At 46.4% G+C, this 7,310-nt stretch overlaps 1 protein-coding gene across 2 annotated transcripts in view; it reads right to left on the minus strand.

The window, feature by feature from the left end:
- tyn (trynity) overlaps positions 1 to 1,837 on the minus strand; it is an 86,906-nt gene extending 85,069 nt beyond the window's left edge. For both annotated transcript variants that reach the window (XM_033466152.2, XM_033466151.2), the window contains exon 1: positions 1,478 to 1,837. The gene's annotated coding sequence lies outside the window, so the exon portion shown is untranslated. The remainder of the gene's footprint in view (positions 1 to 1,477) is intronic.
- Positions 1,838 to 7,310: the final 5,473 nt, after the last annotated feature.

Genomic DNA, 7,310 nt, shown 5'->3' on the forward strand with positions numbered 1-7,310 from the left:
TCTCTCTCTCTCTCTCTCTCTCTCTCACCGTGGGAATGGCGGCCACGAGGTATGCACCGATCGCCGGAGACCTTTATTCGACCGACTCGCCGTGATCGATCATAATAATCGCGGCTCCGCGTCAGCCGTGCTTTGGCCCCTTATCGATCCACGCTAAGGCCCCGTGACAAATCCTTCGATTTGCCGCGGGATATTCGCGATCGCGTCCTCTCTACGATCCCAGTTACGATTCGTCGGACGCGAGGGACTTTTCCTGGTCCTCGAATTCCGTTGGAATTCATCTCGTGGTTTCGGGCGCCTGGAAAAGTGCGCCGACGAAGTTTTTTGTGGACGAATACGCGTCGTTTAGTTCGCAGTGAACTAATTTGCTTCTGAACTAATCTGGTCGATTAGTTTATAGAGGATTAGCTAGGGCATTGGGCTTTGCGTCTAGAATTATCATCAGGCTGCGGATCTTTCGGCGAAATTTGGGCGATTTCGAGAGACGGAAACTAAATAGAAATAAATTGTCTGTTTTAGTTGAGTTGAAAATAGCATGAGAATATTGTTAAGTTTCAGTTTTATATTTCAATTCCTCAGTTTTACTAGAAATACATAAAATCTGCAGTTTGACTGTTATGATAATTCGGCGTGCGGTGCATTCGATGCAGTTATCGATTACATCGACTAAATCAAAGTAAATTCTCTCTTTTAGTAAGCTTGCCAAGTTGAAAATAGCATAATAATGTTATTAAATTCGTCTTGCGCGTCTTCACAGTTTTATATTTCAGTTGCTTATTTTTACTAGAAAGACATAAAATCCGCAGTCCGACTGTTATGATAGTTCAGCGTGCGGTGCATTCGATGCAGTTATCGATTGCATCGACTAAATCAAAGTAAATTGTCTCTTCTAGCAAACTCGCCAAGTTGAAAATAGCATAAGAGAATATTATTAAATTCTTCTTACGTCTTCTGCTTGCGTTTTATACTTCAGTTCCTCATTTTTATCATAAACGCATAAAATCCGATCGTTACGATAAGCGCGCGGCGCACTCGATGCAGTTACCGATCGCATCGATTCAGAACTATGAAAGTACTCGGCTATACCGACATCCCCGCGTATTATTTTAATCGAGCACGATAACCCTGCCGCTGCAACAGAGGTCCCATTATCGAAATCGAGGGACCGCGTACTCTGTGCACTTGCAAATTACCCGGCTACCCCGATGCAGCAATTTCGTAGCCGCGCGCGTCTACCGTCTCACATCATCGGCGAGCAGAAATTATCTTTCGAAGCCGAAGAAGATATCTGGCCGATTCGCCGGCGAAATAACGGGGCCCGTTAACGTAACATCGGTCCGCCGAATTTCGGAATCCCATCGAACGGGGCCAGCACGGGAATCTAAGCTCCGCGCGGATCACTGTTCCGGATCGATCGAGCTCTGAACACTGGGCGGGCCGAATGGGCCCGACGGGAAACACTTTGAAGGCCACGTACCTTGATCCGTAAATCCACTTGGCACCGAACTCAGTCAGCAGTCCCTTGGGTCTCTCACCGGCTGCTCAAATTCACTGGGTTGTCACACGATACCCGCGAACTTGTCCCGCGAACTTCGTCAACTTTTTTCCCCCGTGTCCCCGTGTGAAACTGCGAGGAGATTGATGAAGAGGAGAGACGGTGGACAGAGTGCGGAAATAGAGGGAGCGAGAGAGAGAGAAAGAGAGGACGCCGCGAGAGGGTGTTCACCGATTTGTCGATCACACGCGACGAAACACTTCTCTCTCTCGAGGATTCAGAACGAACCAAAAAAAAAAACTGAATTCCGCTCCTGATGGCTGGGCTGTCGGCACGGCTCTGTCTTCGAGGCGGCGCATCGGGCTGACTTTATAAACCGGGCCGGACGGGTGGTGGTCGTCTCTACATGCCGGTCAAACAAGCCCGCGGATTGGCCGAGCATCAGCAAAACGGACTCGCGGTTGGCTGCTAGATCTAGCGGTACCCGCGGCTCCATCCGAGGGGGATCTCTCGGTTCTTCGAGCCGCGATGTTTCCGCGCGGCGCTCCTTCTCTCTCTCTTTCTCTCGCTCTCGCTCTCTTTCGCTCCCGCCTCTCTCTCCTTCCACCCGTTTTCTTTCCTCCTTTCTTTCACTCGTTCTCGTTCGCTCTGCTATCCACGCGGGGGCCCTGCCACAGGCTAGTTACTCCGCGTAATTAGGGAACAGTGACATTTTACCGTTTTTTTCTCTTTCTATCTCCGCTTCTTCGCCTCAAATTCTCTGTTCCTCCTCTCTCTCTCTCTTTCTCTATTTTCCTCTCTCTCCCTTTCTCTCTCTCTTTCTCTATTTTCCTTTCTCTCTCTCTCATTCTCTATTTTCCTCTCTCTCCCTTTCTCTCTCTCTTTCTCTATTTTCCTTTCTCTCTCTCTCATTCTCTATTTTCTTCTCTCTCTCTTTCTCTATTTTCCTCTCTCTCTCTTTCTCTATTTTCCTCTCTCTCACTTTCTCTCTCTCTTTCTCTATTTTCCTCTCTCTCTCTCTCTCTCTTTCTCTATTTTCCTCTCTCTCTCTCTCTTTCTCTATTTTCCTCTCTCTCTCTCTTTCTCTATTTTCCTCTCTCTCTCTCTCTATTTTCCTCTCTTTCTCTCTCTCTCTCTCTCTCTGTTGCTGGCTTGTGTTCTCGTGTTCGTCGGAAGGCTCTCTGTTTATCCTTGCCAGCCGGCCGCGCTCTCGCGAAGCGCTTCCGAACGGCGAAATGATTTATGCTCGCGGTAACCGCGACCCCGACCCGCTACCCGCGAACTGACCAGAGACAAGAATTCAATGGCGACAACGGGGCTTTTCTACGGTGCCTGCGACCAGCTCGTGGTCGCGATACCCGGATCATGGCTTTTCCGGAAGACTTCGCTGACCTAGGACTGACGTGGGACGGTCCTCTGTAAGACCCACGTTCTGCCATTACATCGGAACCGTTTCCTTTCTGCGGACTATTTTTGTATGGACATTGTAGGGTAATTCGGATTGTGCGGGAAAATGGACGGTTTGGGGAGAGGGGATGCGATTATTCGAGCCTTGCGACTCGTTTTTATAGTTGTTGACGATCGAGAAAAACGAAAATGAGACGTGTGTCTCGTATCTGGATGTATCTCTTATATCAATTGTATTTATTTTTCCTAAATTGTCCATTTTTCTGCGCAATCTGAGCGTCAATTAGGGAGAATTTACTGCAGCGCCAGTGCAAATGTCGTCCATTTTTTTTAAATAAGCGAGCGTGGAGAATTATTATTATTATAGACTGCGGATCTTTACGTAGAATTATCATTTTGTGCAGCGATTGCATAATGCAGCAACTAATCAGAAGATTATGTTTTTCATAAATTATTTGAATATATCGAAAATAACGTGCCAATATTGTTATTAAAATCAATCAATCGTTCGACAGCTTTAAACCGCAGCAACTTATTTTCCTAATAAATGCATAAAGTTTAATAATTTAGGCCGCGGATTTTTATGCGAAACAAAAATTGTATGCGTTAATTGCACGATACAGAAGCTGCAGGTACATTTATTTCATTCTTTAGTTATTTCATTGAGTTGACAATAATGCGATAGCATTTTCAGATTCCGCAAATGTTCCGATTAATTCGATTTAATCGATGTTAATTGCTTGTTTGCGCGGAGTATGAACAAATTACTACTGGTCAATCTTTTTTTACACAGAACTGAAGGTTGTACTGTTCTAGAATTCTTGGGCGGGGAGGGGGGGGGGGGAGGGTATAAAGAAATCTATAAACTTCACGAACAATTTTTTCGTAATCGAATTTTTGTCTTTTCTTGTTGAACAGATCTTATCGAGCTCCCATTTCTCGCCCGGTGTAACATTCGATCGGTGTAACAGCTTGAAAAAGTATTCGAACACTAAGAATTACACCTCCAACAGTCGAACAATTAGATCATATCATAAATAGTTATCCTGAACTCGCTTGAAGTCCTTTTTCATACGCGATCCTTCATTTTACTCGAAAATCGTATTCCGCGTTGCGGCGAAAAACCGAGCGAGCACCTTTGCTTTATTTTCTTCTCTTTCTTTTTTCCTCATTCGCGGGAAGAGCGTAGCGTTGATTTACAGTAATAACGCGGCAATAATTTACGGTAACCTCCGTTTTCAGACGATATCGCTCGCGGCGCGGGCCGCGTTACAATTTTATTATCGGAGGCAAACGAACGTTTCGCGGATAAAAAAAACGACAAACGAAACAGAAGTTTCAATGATACCGTACGGGACATATGTATCCGGATAGCTTTGGTAACACGTACATGTACGGCCGTTCAATTACAGCGGGGCCTCGGCTATTATCGTTTAAGGTTCTCTATCCTGAAATGGCTGATCCGGGTACGAAAGTGCACGAGATATCGATTATGGGTTGTAAATTAGATTAGCGGCGGTGCGTTCGTGGTTGTAGATTTCAACGCAATTGTGTAGCAACCGCGGGCGTATAAAACATAACCGAATAATGATTCTCGCTGGTGGAGCAGGGAATAAATCCCGCATTATCGTTCCGCGATAATGGGTAGAACGTAATAAGAGAAAGAAAGTTTCTATTTCGCTCCGGTCTCTGCATCCTCATTTTTAATGGGCTCGTAAAACATTTTATTTGTATAATTACCCGGATTATACGAATATCGTTGCCATGGAAATATCCGCGACTCGTTTGCCCGCGGGGCGGGGGAGGGGGGGGGGGGAGGCGAAAGACATAGCGAAAAACTTTTACGGTTTATCTCTAATATTAACTTCCGTCGTAAATGCAGAAAATCTGCAAAAAGATGAAGAAGAAGAAGAACGGTATCTCGCGGGACTCTCTCTCTCTCCTTCTCTCTCTCTCTCGACTTGCCGGAGAAATATAGTGACAATAATAATTTGTTCACACTCTCCGCGCGGCCGAGCAAAAGCAACAGGACCCGATGGTAAATAACTAACTGTTCCGCATTTATTGTAAAAATCGCTAAATCAATTAACGAACAGTGGGAACGTTCGCGGAATCCGAAAGTCCTGTCGCATTATTTTCAACTCGATGAAATAACTGAAGAATGAAACAAATGTTCCTGCAGCTTCTGCGACGTGCAATTAACGCGGACAATTTTCGTTTCCCATAAACATTCGCGGCTCAGATTATTAAATTCTATGCATTCATTGTGAAAAATGTGTTGCTGTGGTTTAAAGCTGTCGAATGATTGGCTGATTTTAATAACAATATTGGCACGTTGTTTTCGGCATATTCGAATCATTTACGAAAGATATAATTTTCTAGTTAGTTGCTAGAGAGAAATGATTTTGCTGCAGTTTAAAGCTATCTTATGACTGACTGATTTCAAGAACAATATTGACACGTTATTTTCTACATATTCGAATAATTTACGAAAGATATTATTTTATATTTATGATCGCGTTATGCAATCGCTGCACAAAATGATAATTCTACGCAAAAATCCGCAGTCTATAATAATAATAATAATAATAATTCTCCATGCTCCCTATTAAAGAAAAATGGACGACATTTGCACCGGGGTTGCAGTAAATTCTCCTTAATTCGCGCTCAGATTGCGCACAAAAATGGACAAATCGGGAAGAGGAGATGCGATTATTAAATTATAAAAAATTATCGAGGCAGGTTTTTACAGCTGTTGACGATCGGCAACTATAAAAATCATATCTGCTCTTCCCAAAGTGCCCATTTTTGTACACAATCCGAGCGTCAATTAGAGAGACATTACTGTATCGGGTTGGCAAGAAAGTAATTTCGGTTTGCAGCAATAGACAGCGTTACGTTTGCATCGTCATTCTTTTGTCAAGGTTACAATTGTTTCGTCGTTCAGCTTTAGTAGTCGACACATTTCGGTTACTATAGAAACAAATTCGTGTACAACTGATAGTTCGCTGCCAATTTCACCACGGAGTGCAAAAACGACACATTTTCATTATCAGACTCTAATTCATTTCTCGTATCGAAAACACAGTTTCATTTCACATCGAAACACCGAAATTACTTTCTTGCCAACCTGACAGAAGAAAAAAACGTGCTCTCCCCTTCCCGAACTCGTCAATTTCGGTTTACAAGCCGTAGGAAAATTCGGTGGAGAATTTACGGTACTTCGCGGCCCGATTGAAAAGAACCGCGAGAAAGGAAGAGAAAGAGTCGCGTCGTGCGGGCGTATCGGAGATGGTTTCTCGTGATCGCGGAGAACGGAGCGGCGACGAGACTCGTCCGCTCGGCGAGTAATTTGCGTGCGGTAATGGTGAATTACCGATCGGGAGGGCCGCGAAGATCATCGGGATCGTTGCGGAGGGGTTCTCGCGGTCGCAATCTCGTCGGTCCCGGGGACCGCGCCGCGAAAAATGCATAGCTCGGCCCGGCGACGGTGAAATATCACCGTGACCAACCGAGTCAAATCGACTTATTACGACACCGGGGAGCTCTCGGCACCGCCTAGCCGCGGCGGAATTGCAAAAACCCGAGGCTACTAATCGTCGATAGCGCGTCTCCTTGCCGCGCGGTCAACGACTAGGCACCGTCTTCGTCGTCGTCGTCGTCGTCGTTGAACTTGAACTTCTGCTGGCAGGAGCGCGGCTAGGCATAGCCGAGCTTCCATCGTCCGACGCGCCGAATTAATCTTGCTTATTGCCTCGCTTGACCCCCTGCCACCCCGGCCACTGTTCCAACCAGCCTCTTCCTGGTAGCTCCTTCTCGTTCCTCGACGCGCGTCCTCCCGGCCGCCGCGGCCTGCCCGATCGAACCACGGAAAACATCTTCGTCTTCTTCTTCTTCTTCCTCTTGCTATTCTTCCACTTCTTTTTACATCCTCCCCTCCCTCCCTCCGAGGACGTCCTCCGTCTTCGTTCCGCCGGTTTTTGCCGCGGGGATGACGGAGCGACGCGGATATTGCCACCGCCGCGCCACCGAGAACGATATTTTATCGAGCCGTGTGATCCTAAGCGCGACACGTATCTCGATAATGATCGGACGCCTCTTCCGCGACGACGAACACCTCCTGCTTTGTCCGAGCGACACGCTCCGCGGTGACGAGCGAAGATTGATCTACCCGGGGTCACGTAACCCGGTGTCTTCGACGTCGTTCGCTCCGATCGGCCGCTTTCGCGGGAACATCGGTGCGGTTTCTTCCGACGGGGATGCCTTTGTTCGCCGGCGCGAATGTTCTTCGACTTGTTTCGGCGGACAGTGGGGATCAGGGATGAATTATACTGTAAATTCTCCCTAATCGATGCTTGGATTGTTCAGTTTTTGTTTGCAGGCTGAGGGACGATCGGACAGAATGTAG

This window comes from Megalopta genalis, chromosome 1 (genome assembly GCF_051020955.1).
Source record: "Megalopta genalis isolate 19385.01 chromosome 1, iyMegGena1_principal, whole genome shotgun sequence".
Lineage (NCBI taxonomy): Eukaryota > Metazoa > Arthropoda > Insecta > Hymenoptera > Halictidae > Megalopta > Megalopta genalis.